General features: G+C 53.9%; 1 protein-coding gene across 1 annotated transcript in view; it reads right to left on the reverse strand.

The window, feature by feature from the left end:
• The window catches only part of nhsa (Nance-Horan syndrome a (congenital cataracts and dental anomalies)), a 47315-nt gene that overhangs the window by 23253 nt on the left and 9062 nt on the right, over nt 1-15000 (reverse strand). The window lies entirely within an intron of this gene.

Genomic DNA, 15000 nt, shown 5'->3' on the forward strand with positions numbered 1-15000 from the left:
GGCTGTGAGGGAAGCTGTGTGTGCAGAGATCCTCACCCCAAACCCCTGACCCTGCATAGCAGCACACACACACACACACACACTTTACACCACACACTGTGGCTCTCTAACTGTCTTGCTGTGTAAATACAAGGCCAGAGCTGGAAGGCTACGAGCCACAGAGATACGTGTGACTTTGCAGCTGGGTGCAGTGTGCTGCCTCTAGAGTTACCAAGGCAGAAAGTTCCCATGACGATACTGTTTCAGCTGGGGTGTTTCTATCTGTCTGGGTGTTTTTGAGTGTTTCTGCCTCAGCGTTGCTGTCTGGGCATTACTATCAGGGTGTGTCTTTGTGAGTGTTTCTGTGTGTGTGTTTCTGTGTGTGTGTTTCTGTGTGTGTGTTTCTGTGTGTGTTTCTGTGTGTGTTTCTGTGTGTGTGTTTCTGTGTGTGTTTCTGTGTGTGTGTTTCTGTGTGTGTGTTTCTGTGTGTGTGTTTCTGTGTGTGTTTCTGTGTGTGTTTCTGTGTGTGTGTTTCTGTGTGTGTGTTTCTGTGTGTGTGTTTCTGTGTGTGTGTTTCTGTGTGAGTGTTTCTGTGTGTGTTTCTGTGTGTGTTTCTGTGTCAGGGTGTTTCTGTGTGTGTGTTTCTGTGTGTGTGTTTCTGTGTGTGTGTTTCTGTGTCAGGGTGTTTCTGTGTGTGTGTTTCTGTGAGTGTTTCTGTGTGTGTTTCTGTGTGTGTGTTTCGGTGTCAGGGTGTTTCAAGTGCTGCAGGACCAGAAAACCCAGCAGAGCCACTTCCGGTCCTGAGCCTGCGAGCCGTGAGGCTGGCAGAGGGCAGACGTGACTGACAGCGTGTGCTGACAGTTACACACGCAGAGCAGCGTCACGCCAGACAACACACGCATCGCCGTGGAGACGGGGATGGAGAACAGAGCAGCCGTTTCGTTGGATGGACAGTTTTCAGATGGACCAATAGAAGAGGAGGATGTGTTTGGGTGCTGGTGAGGGATGTGTGTGTGTGTGTGTGTAGGGGTACACACCAGCCTCTGAGGCTGGGAGGGTCTGGGGGCCGACACATCAAAGCCAGGCTAGAGGCCAGGTCTGTTTGTGTTTCATTCTTTTATCAGATCCACTAATCTGAGCCTGCTTTACCTTATACTGATCTCACTCTCTCTGCATCTAGAACTCTCTTCATCTCTCTCTCTCCCCTCTCTCTCCCCTCCCTGGAGGGGGAGAGGAGCCAGACAGGGGAAGCAGAGAGGGGGAGAGGAGAGAGAGAGGAGAGTCCAGGAGAAAGGGTGATTGAGCAAGAGGAGGGTTAAGTAGGAAAGAGAGACAGGAATTTCTTCCTCGCTTTCTCCCTCTCTGCTCTGTTCCTGATTATGAGAGGTTAGTAGGAACCCTCTCCACACCCCCGGCCTGCCGTCTGCCAAGCAGAGGCAGGGCAGCCCAGCGGAGGCAGGGGAGCCCAGCGGAGGCAGGGCAGCCCAGGAGAGGCAGGGCAGCCCAGGAGAGGCAGGGCAGCCCAGGAGAGGCAGGGCAGCCCAGCGGAGGCAGGGGAGCCCAGGAGAGGCAGGGCAGCCCATCAGAGGCAGGGCAGCCCAGCGGAGGCAGGGCAGCCCAGCGGAGGCAGGGGAGCCCAGGAGAGGCAGGGCAGCCCATCAGAGGCAGGGCAGCCCAGCGGAGGCAGGGCAGCCCAGCGGAGGCAGGGCAGCCCAGCGGAGGCAGGGCAGCCCAGCGGAGGCAGGGGAGCCCACAGCTAGACCACATACAGCTGTTGACAAACTGCTAGATTGTCCGTAAACACTGTTTAGATGTTAATGAAAACCAAACCTGAATGTTTGGTCTGGGGTTAGAAACCGGGGGAGAGGCGGGGTGGAGGGAGGGTGGGTGGAGGGAGGGAGGGTGGAGGGAGGGTGGAGGGAGGGGTTCTCTCTGGTAGCTACGCTGCAGGAGGGTTGCGTAATATGGTGCCAGTAGAAGTTCGGAGCTGCTGTGCACGTGACGTCCTATACAGGCTTCCTCTGGACGGTGTGACAAACACACAGCAGCATGTATCCAATAAGTTAACAAGACATGCCCATGTTCTTACAGGATGAGAGACAGTGTTGTGTGTGGAGGAACGTTAGGTTCCTGTGTTAGCTGAGAGGAGAGGAGAGAGGAGGGGAGCGTAGAGAGGAGGGGAGGGGAGAGAGGAGGGGAGCGTAGAGAGGAGGGGAGGGGAGAGAGCCTAGAGCTGTTTTTCCTGTAAGCTAGGCAGTAACCAAAGTTCTCCTGTTTCATATAAACACACAGAACTTCCCAGAAAAGAACTCAGTGTGATGTCATCACTGCTCTGTCCAGAGACTGGAGTTGCCGCCCACCACAGTTACAAGATGTTACGCAATCCCTGGGAACAACCGAAGCGAGGGTGTGTGTGTGTGTGTGTGTGGGGCTCCCCCCTCCCCCTCCCCTGTGCCGATGAAGACCAATGGGACAGACGATCAGGTTCTGGCTACTCTGTGAGTGTGGGCAAAAATATCTTCCTCTCTTTCTCCCTACACTGACAACCCTCCCCACACACACACACACACACACACTACACACCACACACACACACACACACCACACAAACCATACACACATACAGGCCCCCAACTTGCCAGCGGCCAGAACTGACTTCACAGCTTTCTCCTTCGCAGGAAGAACCAAAGACAACGAGACCTAACTCAACTGCAACATTGTGTGACTGAAAAAAAGAGAGAGAAGGAGAGTGAAGGAGGGAGGGAGGGAGGGAGAGAGAGAGAGGGAGAGTGAAGGAGGGAGAGAGAGAGAGAGAGAGAGAGAGAGAGAGAGAGAGAGAGAGAAGATGAGCAGAGAGGTGAGGAGAGGTGAGGAGGAGAGGTGAGGAGGAGAGGTGAGGAGGAGAGGTGAGGAGAGGTGAGGAGAGGTGAGGAGGAGAGGTGAGGAGGAGAGGTGAGGAGGAGAGGTGAGGTGAGGTGAGGAGGAGAGGTGAGGTGAGGAGGAGAGGTGAGGAGAGGTGAGGAGGAGAGGTGAGGAGAGGTGAGGAGGAGAGGTGAGGTGAGGAGGAGAGGTGAGGTGAGGAGGAGAGGTGAGGAAAGGTGAGGAGGAGAGGTGAGGTGAGGAGGAGAGGTGAGGTGAGGAGGAGAGGTGAGGAGGAGAGGTGAGGAGGAGAGGTGAGGAGAGGTGAGGAGGAGAGGTGAGGAGGAGAGGTGAGGAGAGGAGGAGAGGAGTTCCTCTCTCAGATAGAGATGTGACTGTGCAGTCAACAGTAAACCTTCAGATCACATTAACAGATCACGTCAACAGATCACATTAACAGATCACATTAACAGGTCAGAGCAGCCTGTTTCCATGCTGTATTCCTGGATCTACCATAAAAGGAATTACCATCATTTACTGTAAATACTAAATCCTGTTGACCGGATAACAGAGCAGCTCTATGAACACATACCTGCCTCCGGTCAGAGCCGGTAAACCACAGGCTGCCATTGGACAGCAACACGAGGCCTGGCAGCCAATGGCGTCGTCCAGTGTGGTTTGGGCGTGTGTGTTTGGTGTTACAGTGAGGGCAGATGAGGTTGTTTGCAATGTGTGTGTGTGTGTGTGTGTGTGTGTGTGTACTGTGCCATGCGGCCTCCACCCTGCCCCTCCCCCTTCCCTGTCTGGTGCATGCTGGGCAGAGTGGGGTGAGGGGCATGGCACACACACACACACACACTTCTCTGCCCCTCTCCCACACCGACCTCAAACACAACTCTTCAAATGGATTCCAAAACCCCCAACATTCCGACCGTGTTTTCATCTCAATTCCACACATCTTTCCACATCAATTAGGAATAACATTTCCGGAGCACAGCTCTCCCTAAAGCCCGGCATCCACACACTTCTGTGTTCCAGCGGGGCTCTCCCGGGTGCAGAGTGTGTCTCACCGCCTCACTCAGCAGACAGTCGGTATCTGCGTCGATGCGAGCTGGCATCGCAGAAACGTCCTGCCCGGCAACACGGCTTAACTCGCCCGCATGAGTCGGCGCCTGGTCCGTTCCGATGGCTGGAAGACTCCGGTTCGCATTTTGCATCTTGCTTTCTCCCGTAAAACGTCCTGCAACTTATCTGAGACGAAGCTAGCGCGGCGAGGCAGGTTGTCTAAAGTAGCAGCGAGGAGAATCTGGCTGCAATTACACCCACCTTCATTTTAAAATGAGCATTTTTAAAAGGCGGTTGTAACTCGGCCTTCTGAATGAGGTTAACAACATCTGGTCGGCCCGTTAAAATCAAACGAAGGGCTTATCCTCCGTAAACCTGCCTTCACTTCATGCGGCGGGATCGTTACGCAAATGAATGACTCTATTGTCTTAAAAAAACAATTAAGTTGATCCTTTTGTTTAACAAAGTGAATGTGTAACACTGAGAAATAGCATACTTGATAGTATGGTGTGACTAACATCGAGAAGGAGAGGTGAGGAGAGGAGGAGGGTTAGAGAGATCAGGACACAAGAGCAGTCAAGGATTAGAACTCACTACCAAGTCTGTGACTTTACGTGTGTGTGTGGTGTTTGTGTGTGTGTATGTGAGTGTGGTGTTTGAGTGTGTGAGCGTGTGTGTGTTTGAGACTGCAGTCTGAGGAAAGAGCGGTTGTTTTCCTCATGTGAGAAGGCCCAACTCTTATCCCTGACAACAGCCACTGGGGTGTGTGTGCGTGTGTAAGCCTGTGTGTGTGTGTGTGTGCATGCGTGAGCGAGCGTGGGTGGCCGCGTGTCTGCATGCATGTGCGTGCGTGTGTCTGGCTCGTGTTAAACTAAATCTATGAGTGGCCTTGCCCTCCTCAGTCAATACTGATAAATCAGACAGTGATTCTCCCTCCTCTCCCCCCCCCCCCCACACACACACACACCACCACAAAACAACTGGTTCCCAAAATAACTGAGAGAGACAGCGGTAAATATTTGATAGCGCCTGTCTTCTGTGTGGATGCTGTTCCTGTGTGGTCACACTGCCAGTCCAGGAATGTGTGTGTTGAACAAGCCAACAATGCTTTTAGAGAGAAGGAACGCTCCTGTTTCCCTGCAGCTCTGCGGAGAACCAGGCCAGCTCTCCTTAATACTGAGACGCAGTAAGATAAGTCATTTTAATCAGTCCAGTGTATGGAGAGCATATTTGGGCATGTCCCTCTTGCCAGCCATAGCCCTCCCCCTTCCCCCTCCCCCCTCAAGACAAACACAGTAGTACAGCAGAAGAGAGGAGAGGAGTGTGATAGAGGGAGAGTGAGGGAAAGAGAGAGAGTGAAGGAGAGACAGGTAGAGTGTGACAGAGGAAGAGACCACCCCCCACCCCTCCAGGTCCTTGTAGAGATCCTCAGGCACTGCCCCAGCCTCAGCCCCGGCCTCAGCCCCGGCCTCAGCCCCGGCCCTGGCATGTGAGCCTTCTTATCATGAACAAGAGGATTGGATGCTGAAGAGTTACACACTAAGGACATTATAGAGCTGCCAGAGCTGGATGAGGAGGAGGAGAGGAGGAGGAGGAGGAGAGGAGGAGAGGGGAGAGGAGGAGGAGTAGGAGAGGAGGAGAGGGGAGAGGAGGAGGAGGAGAAGGAGAGGAAGAGAGGGGAGAGGAGGAGGAGGAGAGGAGGAGGAGGAGTAGGAGAGGAGGAGAGGGGAGAGGAGGAGGAGGAGAGGAGGAGGAGGAGTAGGAGAGGAGGAGAGGGGAAAGGAGGAGGAGGAGAGGAGGAGGAGTAGGAGAGGAGGAGAGGGGAGAGGAGGAGGAGAGGAGGAGGAGGAGTAGGAGAGGAGGAGAGGGGAGAGGAGGAGGAGGAGAGGAGGAGAGGGGAGAGGAGGAGGAGGAGAGGAGGAGGAGGAGAGGAGGAGTAGGAGAGGAGGAGAGGGGAGAGGAGGAGGAGGAGAGGAGGAGGAGGAGGAGGAGTAGGAGAGGAGGAGAGGGGAGAGGAGGAGGAGGAGAGGAGGAGGAGTAGGAGAGGAGGAGAGGGGAGAGGAGGAGGAGGAGAGGAGGAGGAGGAGTAGGAGAGGAGGAGAGGGGAGAGGAGGAGGAGGAGAGGAGGAGAGTGGAGAGGAGGAGGAGGAGAGGAGGAGGAGGAGAGGAGGAGTAGGAGAGGAGGAGGAGGAGAGGAGGAGGAGGAGTAGGAGAGGAGGAGAGGGGAGAGGAGGAGGAGGAGAGGAGGAGGAGGAGAGGAGGAGGAGGAGGAGAGGAGGAGAGGAGGAGAGGGGAGAGGAGGAGGAGGAGAGGAGGAGGAGGAGTAGGAGAGGAGGAGAGGGGAGAGGAGGAGGAGGAGTAGGAGAGGAGGAGAGGGGAGAGGAGGAGGAGGAGAGGAGGAGGAGTAGGAGAGGAGGAGAGGGGAGAGGAGGAGGAGGAGAGGAGGAGGAGAGGGGTGAGGAGGAGTAGGAGAGGAGGAGAGTTTGCACTAGTTATCTATATGTATCTGAATCACAATTGCGAAAAAAAACTCATACAAAAATGTTGCACTCAAGTGTGCAAGGGCCTTACCAGTTTACTGGACAGACAGACAGACAGACCTGCAGGCAGACAGACATGCAGACAGACAGACAGACAGTACGCTTCATACTAACCAATCCCAATCAGATATTTAGATAGTTTATTGTTTAGTTGATGTAATGTCTGGTGATGTTTCAGTCTGCATCAGTTCATCCTGACCTCTGCAGTTCCAGAGCTCCAATACATCAACAGCAGAGGCAGGATACTGAATCAAATCCCGTTTGAGTCTGAATCGAGTCTGAGGATTTGAGACCAAATAAAGAAATAAATGTACGACAACACAAAACATGCAGTTGTCATGGTCCATTGTTGTTTACAAGGCGGATGTGTGTGTGTGTTCCCACGATCTGGAGTTCCAAGAGGCTTGTGTGGAATCCGGCCTTGGGGCTGGTGGGGCTGGGGGGCTGGGGGGCTGGTGGACTGGTGGACTGGGGGGCTGGTGGACTGGGGGGCTGGTGCGCTGGTGGGCTGGGGGGCTGGGGGGCTGGTGGGCTGGGGGGCTGGTGGGCTGGGGGGCTGGGGGGCTGGGGGGCTGGGGGGCTGGGGGGCTGGGGGGCTGGTGGACTGGGGGGCTGGGGGGCTGGTGGACTGGGGGGCTGGTGGGCTGGGGGGCTGGTGCGCTGGGGGGCTGGTGGGCGCTGAGGTGAGACAGCAGGATTGTGAACAACAACATGTTTGTCAGGGCGGGTCAGGGTCAGCTCATGTTATCTCACCACACAACAGATGCTGCTGCATCACAGGAGGAGAGGAGGGGGAAGGGGGGGGGAGGTGTATGTGTGTACTTGTGGGTGTGAACAGCAGTGGGTGTGTGTGTGTGCGTGTTGGGGCGGAGCCAAGGGGTGCCCATGGTGGACGACATCACAACCACTTCTGACAGAATATAAGTGTGTCACTGCACACACACACACTCACACACAACACGTGAGGTCCTCAGAGCCGTCAGATCTGGGCTGGGAGGGAGGAGGGAGGGGGGAGGGGGTTGCCCCAGATAGGGGAGGTCTGGCAGGGGGCCGACTGGGGGGGGGTTGGGGGCAGTTCATATTCATAGAAAGCATGACAGGAGAGGAGGGGGGAGGACAGAGGGATCAGAGAGAGAAAGGGAGGATGAACAGGAAAGAGAAAGAAAGAGATAGTGAAAAGGAGAAAGTGAAAGATAGAGAGAGAGGGAGAAAGAGAGAGAAAGAGAGAAAGAGAGAAAGAGAGAAAGAGAGAAAGAGAGAGAGAGAGAGAGAGAGAGAGAGAGAGAGAGAGAGAGAGAGAGAGAGAGAGAGAGAGTGAAGTGAATTAGGTGTCCAGTTTGGCCAGTAGTGAGGATGAAACACAGCATCGTAATCAAGCATCAGGGAAGTTCAGCTGCAGCACATTTCTAATCAGACATTCTAATGTCCAGACCTGCTCAGTTTCTACTGAGTCAATCGTATATGTGCATTTATATATCTTTATATATCCCAGCATTCCTTATCAGAAATAAGGACTTTAGGAAATTGCACTGGATAAAAAAATATTTAATCCATGCAATTTAATTTCTTCCGCTTCTTTAAAAAGAGCGTTCTGTGAAATTGATCGACTTTGAGGCCTGATTTGAGGTCTCTGATTAACTCATCAGACAGCTTCTCTCTTCCTCCTTCTCTCCCTCCCTCTCCTTATCTCTTCCTCTGTCTCTCTGTTTCTCCCCCTCTCTCTCCTCAGTCCTCAGCTACAAAGAGGTCCTGTGTCAGTGACATCACCCTCCCTCGCACACACCACACACACCCCCCCCTACACACACACACACACACACACACCACACACAAACCACACACACCCCTGAAGCACACACACACACCACACACACACCACACACACCCCTGAAGCACACACACACACCACACACACCACACACACCCCTGAAGCACACACACACACACACACCCCTGAAGCACACACACACACCACACACACCCCTGAAGCACACACACACACACCACACACACCCCTGAAGCACACACACACACCACACACACACCACACACACCCCTGAAGCACACACACACCACACACACACCACACACACCCCTGAAGCACACACACACCACACACACACCACACACACCCCTGAAGCACACACACACACCACACACACACCACACACACCCCTGAAGCACACACACACACCACACACACACCACACACACCCCTGAAGCACACACACACACCACACACACACCACACACACCCCTGAAGCACACACACACACCACACACACACCACACACACCCCTGAAGCACACACACACACCACACACACACACCACACACACACACCACGCACACACACCACTCACAATCATCTCCCTTCAACACCCTCGGAAACCGAGACCGCTATCTGTGTGTGTGTGTAGCTGTGTGTGTGTGTGTAGCTGCGTGTGTGTGTCTGACTGTGGGATGCTAATGGGTGGATTCCCATAAACAACTCCAGCCCTCTGGTTGTGAATGGAGGACAGCTAGGAACATGTGGGTAGAGGGCTGGACCACTTTAACACACATCGTGTTCCCAACACAGACTGTGACTCACTGTCTGCTCATGGGGGTGTGTGTGTGGTGTGTGTCTGAACTGGGGTGTGTGAGAGCATGTATACGTCTGTGTGTGTGTGTGTGCTCATAACGGGTTCTGTGTGTGTGTGTTCTAGTCCTCGTTACTAACCAGCGTGTCTTCATGAATAACCGGGGTTCCTGCTGGAACTCTCTGGAAGACTGGTTAACGACTAACGTAACAACATAACATAAATCATGAACCTGCTGGGTGCTGCAGTTCAATCACCTCATTCAAGAGCTTTTGACATCCTTTCTACCTCTAAGATAGAGACCAGGAGCCTCCGTTACTAACATTGTGACCGCAGCTTAATCTGCACCTTTGCCCAACCGCAAATAGCGCATGGTGTATTTCCGCATTTTGCGTGGTATTTATCAAACCAGATTACTCCGCCCTTTAGTGTTAATTAGCGCGCCGTTAAAAGACAGGAGAAATCGCCTGCATATTACTGCCACCATGGGTGATTTGAGGAAAAGAAAAGGAAGGTTCAGCGAACAGGAGATACAAATATGGGTTCACAAAGTTACAGCTAACAGTAACATTTTACAAGGAAGAGATACACCTCTCCTCCCATCTCTGTGCGGCACACGCTCACTTTCCCTTACACCCTCCCAGCAGCAGTCATCTGCCTTTGTAAATACGGTTTTATGTCTTTACCCGCTATTGTACGCCTGAAATGGGCACCATCCTCTTAGTAAATGAGGTCCCAATGAGAGACCAGGAGGAGAGAGACCAGGAGGAGAGACCAGGAGAAAGACCAGAAGGAGAAAGACCAGGAGGAGAGACCAGGAGAGAGACCAGGAGGAGAGACCAGGAGGAAAGACCAAGAGGAGAGACCAGGAGGACAGAGACCAGGAGGAGAGACCAGGAGGACAGAGACCAGGAGGAGAGACCAGGAGGAGAGACCAGGAGGAGAGACCAAGAGGAGAGACCAGGAGGAGAGACCAGGAGGAGAGACCAGGAAAGAGACCAGGAGGAGAGACCAGAAGGAGAAAGACCAGGAGGAGAGACCAGGAGAGAGACCAGGAGGAGAGACCAGGAGGAGAGAGACCAGGAAGAGAGAGACCAGGAGGAGAGAGAGAGACAAGGAGGAGAGACCAGAAAGGGAAGAGAGAGACCAGGAGGAGAGAGAGACGGACTCACACCAGCTACATCTGGAGACCCCCCCCCCCCCAACTGTCTCTCCACCCGACTGGACGGAACAACATCTGATCGGTAACTGCTTTCAGGCCCTGCCAACACCTCCACCTGGCCCCCTTCAAACACTCCCTCCTCTGACGCAGGAACAGAGGAGATGAAACATCTCCATACTGCAGGACTGGACTCCTGCAGGCCCTGGCTAGCTTCTCTAAACACAGTGTGTGGGAGTGTGTCTGTGTGTCTCTGGCCCAGCGTGGCCAGGGGACAGGCAGGTGGCCTACTCCGTCACGAGACGCTGCCTGGAGGAGCCTGCTGCTGCTGGGGGGTCTGTGGGGGTTCTGTGGGGGTTCTGTGGTGGTTCTGTGGTCGTTCTGTGGTGGTTCTGTGGGGGTTCTGTGGTGGTTCTGTGATTTTCCAGTAGACCACTCTCCTTTTCTTTTCTTTCCTCCCCCTCTCCCACCCCCTCTCCTCCTGCCCCGCCCCTCAACCCCCACCCTCTCCCCCCCACCCCCAGCTCCGCCCTCCTGCCGGTACCACTTTAGTTCAATTAGTTCGTGACCTGCTTCTGCTTAATAAGGTAATCTGTCTTAATGGGGGGGGGGGGGGGATAGGGGGGATAGGGGGGATAGGAGGAGGATATCCCAAGGCAGACAGACAGACAGACAGACAGACAGACAGACAGACAGACAGGCAGACAGGCAGACAGGCAGGCAGGCAGGCAGGCAGACAGACAGACAGACAGGCAGACAGGCAGACAGGCAGACAGGCAGACAGGCAGACAGACAGACAGACAGACAGACAGACAGGCAGGCAGGCAGGCAGGCAGGCAGGCAGGCAGGCAGGCAGACAGATGCCCTGGGGACGTCATCTCTCCCTCCTCCCCAGCATGCTCAGTAGGATGAAACAGAAACTAGAGTGTTTGACTTTTCTCCTCAGTTTTCCACTTCAGTTTCACCCTGTGAATGATTACCTGCAGGAGCCATTAAAACCGCCACATCAAAAAACGTTTCCATAAAAGTAATCGCTGACATCAAAAATCTGGAGAGTTCAGAGAAGGACAAACTCCACCTCATAAACTACAACAGACATGTGACCCAATGGTGCCTACTGATTGGTTGGTTCATAATGAGTACCCCCCCACTCCTGCCCCCCCAGGAGAGAGTGACAGGACAGGCGGTGGGGAGGGGAGGGAGGGGGGTGGAATTGAACCCCTCTGTTCTAACATTACTAAGCACAGCTTCACAATCTGTCTCATCATTCCTTGATCCGGAGGAGGAGGAGGGGGGGCGGGGTAATAACAGAGATGCCATTTAAAGATCATAAAGACCCTCCCCCCCTCTCCCCTCCCTCCCCCTCCCTGTGCCCTGTACTTCTTAAAGCAGGAGATCAGACAAACCTAATCTCCATTGTCTCTCCTGTCCAGGTCCTGCCCCCCCGCCCCTGCCCCGCCCCGCCCCGCCCCCCTGCCCCGCTGGCCCCGGCCCCCCAGCACCATCTGCAGTACCCCAGATGGAAGGGTGAGGCCTGACCCCCTCACATACACTTTCAGTCACTACGGGGTTAACACACACCACCACACATACACACACACTCCTCCACACACACACACTCCTCCAGACACACACACACCGTCACCAGATACAGCCTCTCACACACACCTCACACTGTCCACAAACAGCCTCACACACAAACAGGGGACCACACACACATACACACACACACACACATGGGACCACACACAGAGTGTATAAGCAGCAACAGGGACTACTTCTGGTCTGAATGAATAATTACAAAGAATGGATAACCAGATAACCAGTTGTGTTTAGAGAGTTATTCTGCACGCGCTCACTTTTATGCATAGAGCAGACGCTTTAATCCAAAGCGACTTCCAAGAGAGAGCTTTACAAATCTTTACAGCTCCCTCTGTATCTGTTTCTTTGTGACTCTCTCTCTGACTGTCTCTCTCTCCCTCTCTGTCTGTTTCTTTGTGACTCTCTGTCTCTCCTAGAGACACGTGCTCCACGTCAGGTCTGTAAAGGAGAGAGTGTATAAATCTGGTTCCTGTCTGGCCCTGGTGAACCACCACATCACTTCCTCTCAGCCCTGCGCTGCCATGGCAACCGGCCTGCCCACCTCAGGGAGGGGACTTCCTGGTGACAGAGCGGGCGCTCGCACGCGTCCCCGGACCCCTGACCCTTGACCCTTGACCTGCTGATGTTGTCCCATGGCCAGCCTATCGTGGAGGCTTTGACCCTTTGACCTTGAGATAGGGAGTCTATGAGTGCAGGGAAGTGGGGGTGGGGTGGGGTGGGGGGGTTGAGGGATCTGGGGGGGAGGCAGAGAGAGATAGAGGAAGAGGGGGTGGAGAGATCGGGAAGGCAGAGAGAGAGAGACACTGTTTGCCCTGTCTCCAGGCGTAATGAGGGGCTCAGATCTTCACTTGGGGGTAAAGGGTGTGGGAAGAGAGACCTGCCCAGGTCAAGGGGGGGCAGGGAGAGACAGAGAGAGTGGGGGGAGGGGTGGTTAGAGGGGGGGGCAGGGAGAGACAGTCGCCCTCTGCCCTGTCTGCAGGGGTAATGAGGGGCGCAGATCTTCCCAGCAGCCTACCAGCTGGTTCTCCTGCCCCCAGCACACATGACCCTGGGGTGCTGGGGCGAGAGAGACTGACAGAGAGAGAGTGTCAGACAGAGAGAGAGAGAGAGAGAGAGAAACAGAGAGTCAGACAGAGAGAAAGAGAGAGAGAGAGAGAAAGAGAGAGAGAGAGTCAGACTGGATTACTCTACTGAGATCTCTCCTGAACCCAGACCAATCATAGATCTTCTCTCATGAACGCAGACCAATCAGAGATCTTCTGTCCTGAACACGGACCAATCATTGATCTTCTCTCATGAACGCAGACCAATCAGAGATCTCCCCTGAACCCAGCAGAAACCTCATCAGAGATGAAACAGTGGTCACCAGAACACACAGCCCATAAATGAGTCAGCAGGAGAGACATGCTTCCCAGAACCAGATGTTTGACGGTCGGGTTCTGGGTAACAAGATACTCGGTCCGGTTCGTCTCCTAGCAGGTTTTAAACAATCTACATATACATTCCCCCAGGTTAAACTATGTTCTGTTGTAACTTAAAATACAGTAAAATCATAAAATACGATGTCCCGTGAGTTTGGATAGCCTACTCTTCTCAAAACTGTATTCAATAAGTGAGTTCTGGAGAGAAACTTTTATGTTCCTTTCTGTTCTTTTTGTGTTCTGTAATGGGGGAAAATGATCCAATTTCCCACAAAAACAACAGCTAGATCCTCTGCCAGCAGTAATGACCTCCTAGCCCCAGCTTCTCCCCTCCCAGCCCCAGCCTCTAAACCTCCAGTTTCCCAGCCCCAGCCTCTAAACCTCTAGCCTCTAAACCTCCAGCCTTCACCTCTTTCCTCCATCTTTCCTTCGCTCCAAACAGGAGGGAGGAGGAGAGAGGAGGAAAGAGGAGAGAGGAGGAAAGAGGAGAGAGGAGGAGAGAGGAGGAGAGCTGTTACTGCAGCACCAGGACACTACCTGCCCAGCTGGGGGCCAGGTGGGCTGGCTCTCTAACAGGAGAGAAGAAGAGAGGGGAGGAGAGAGAAAGAGGGAGAGAGAGGAGGTAGAGTTGAGGGGTGGGGGGAGGGAGGGGTGGGTGGAGGGAGGGAGGGAGGGAGGGAGGGAGGAAGGGAGGGAGGGAGGGAGGGAGGGAGGGAGGGAGGGAGGGAGGGAGGGAGGGAGGGAGGGAGGGAGGGAGGGAGGGAGGGAGGGAGAGGAGATATGGGGTAGAGGGAGAGGGCAGGGTGAGAGGGAGGGAGGGAGGATGTATAGAACTGACAGGAAAGCACTTTATAAAAAGTAAAGTGAAGCCTATATATGAAACGCTCAGGGCGAAAGTGAAGCACAGACATTACTGGCAAGAATAGGAGACAAATCTAGCTGACCAGAAAACCCCTTCAGCAAGAGAGAGACAAAAAGAGAGAGACAAAGAGAGAGAGCAGTGGAGAGGGAGAGGGAGGAGGAGAGAAGACAGCAAGAGAAAGCAAGAGAGGAAAAAAATTGAGAGCACAAGAGAAAGCGAAAGACAGAGAAAGGAGGGGGTAGAGGGTGGAGAGAAAGAGCGAGGGAGAAAGAGAGAGAGAGAGAGAGAGAGAGAGAGAGAGAGAGAGAGAGAGAGAGAGAGAGAGAGAGAGAGAGAGAGAGAGAGAGAGAGAGAGAGAGGAGGCGGCAGTGAAAGGACCAGATGAGAGATGAGAGAGATGAGAGTGTTGTTGGAGAGCTGACTTGCCCAGCCAGGACCTGGGGACAGACAGGGAGTCATCCTATCCTGAACATCCTCACACATCCTCCACATCCCCACAGAGAAGGAAGCTAGCAAGGAAGCTAGCAAGGAAGCTAGCATCACACTGCTAGCATCTCTGAAACTAGCTCCACAATGGCTAGACCTAGGTGTCTCCCTGTCCGGCTTAGACAAGTAGAGTCTTGATCATGACCTTTGTTCTCTGACAAAAACAAGCTGAAAGGTAGCTGTTTTATCTGAAGCTGGCGTGAGCAAAACATCACAATGACAAAAATAGGATGAGTAGGCTTTAGACTGAGGTCGGGCGAGGCCGGATGAGGCTGGTATGAAAGCTGTGGCCCTGCCCTGAGACGCGCAGGTGTGTTCAGTCCAGAGTGTGTGTGTGTGTGTGTGTGTGAAGGAGGGACTGCTTTCAAAGGCTCTTTGAGCTTCTGGCTGGAGGACTGGAGGCAGGGGGAGGCTGGGGGGAGGCAGGGGGAGGCAGGGTGAGGCA

The sequence above is a fragment of the Hypomesus nipponensis genome, chromosome 16 (assembly GCF_054491055.1).
Source record: "Hypomesus nipponensis isolate SF chromosome 16, ASM5449105v1, whole genome shotgun sequence".
NCBI classification, from domain to species: Eukaryota; Metazoa; Chordata; class Actinopteri; order Osmeriformes; family Osmeridae; genus Hypomesus; species Hypomesus nipponensis.